Source organism: Schistocerca serialis, chromosome 12, assembly GCF_023864345.2.
Source record: "Schistocerca serialis cubense isolate TAMUIC-IGC-003099 chromosome 12, iqSchSeri2.2, whole genome shotgun sequence".
In the NCBI taxonomy this organism is placed as follows: Eukaryota; Metazoa; Arthropoda; class Insecta; order Orthoptera; family Acrididae; genus Schistocerca; species Schistocerca serialis.
Genome location: NC_064649.1, coordinates 147695045 through 147696663, shown reverse-complemented (window position 1 = coordinate 147696663; position 1619 = coordinate 147695045).

The following is a 1619-nucleotide window of genomic DNA, read 5'->3' as shown; positions in this document are numbered from 1 at the left end:
GTAAAAGCTGGCTACCCAGTTGGTTAATATCATCATCAATACGGATTCCTATCATATTTCTTTGATTACCCGTAAAGCTTCCTTAAATCTACCAATCTACTTACTGGAACTAAAATATTTCCTACTCGCTTCCCTAATTGTCGTTTGAAGAAACATGACTCTCTACGGCCTCCTTCATGTTATTTCCATCCCATATTTATCCCCTGACTTATCCATCTTGACGTTTTAAAAAGAAGCGTATAATTTTTAGCTTTTATGATACTACTTTGTCCTGTAGAATACGCAATTGCTTTGTCACAACACTTGGCTGCTACATGACCCCTGCCTACGTCACACGTTATTCACAGGAAAGCAGCGTTTTATTAAAAAAGTTCAAAATTTTTCGCTTTATTAATAATGAATTGACCTCCATTTCGTAATCAAATAAAACAACAATTGCTGTCCGATGCATTAAGGCTTGTAATGCGTTCGTACGACCGTAGACCGTGAAATAATTTTTTCCCCACGTAATAGGTCACACATGAACGGACGTTTTGTAATTACGTGTGACGAAAACAATAACATTTCGCCGTGCATACGCGATATAGGCGCCCAGAAAGGCTCGCGGAAACAGCTGCCACTAATTAAATCCCAAGCGAAACATTTGTTTGCATTTTTGTGTATTTCCGTTTTATTGGACACGTTGTTACACGGGGCAGTTCGATAATTGCACATGAGGCGTGTGTTCGGGCAACATGCCGAAGGCTACAGAGCTAATAACAGAGACACAGCCCTTCCCATCTTCTGGTTCCCCTCTTGTGGATACTCAGCGGGTCGATTGGGCAGTCACGTTGCAAAATGTCGGGTACTGCTTGCTTTCTTCTTAACTATGCCTCTCCACGGCCGAGAGTCCCTCTGTGCAGTAACATAGTAGACCTACTAACGGGTAACACAGTATGATTCTAGACAGTTAAGTAAACTGAATGCGTTTCGAAGACTTTTCCGATCGTCATGAAGTGAAACGTGGTTGATGGCAATTTTATGAAGCTCCCCCGGAAGTTAACCTGAGACGAACAGCGGTTTAAATATTTATTTTTTCAGTTTCATCTGCAGATTGTCAGAAATGATTGTTCATCTAGATCACTTAATGATCATCTTCTGATCTAATTAATCACGAATTGTAAAAACTCAAAAATGTTTTGAAAAGGAAATCGGCCATAAGTTTTAAAATTAGAGGAATAGCTGTATGTCAGGCTTGTAACAGCACTTAGTGTTTCCAACATATTAGTAATAACACTCGATAAACAGACACTAAAATCGCATTATGGAAAAGTGTACTTTTGTGTTATTTTGGTTTTTTTAGTTCAGTGTCCCTACCATATTGTGGATAGCTATAAACTACGAGAAATTGAAAATACTTGTAACTTTTACTTTGTTGAACATATCTTTGATTTAAAAGAAAGTAAATCAGAGCTATAAATTATTGTGCTTTGACAATCATTAAATCACTTAAAAATATCTGAAACTAAAAAAATAAGTTGAAAATTATATTGTTTGGCATTTTCGTTGTTGTCTACACTGTCCGATGGTGTGAAATAATCGTCACACGAGGGATAAATTTGTGTATCTCGTACTTTCAG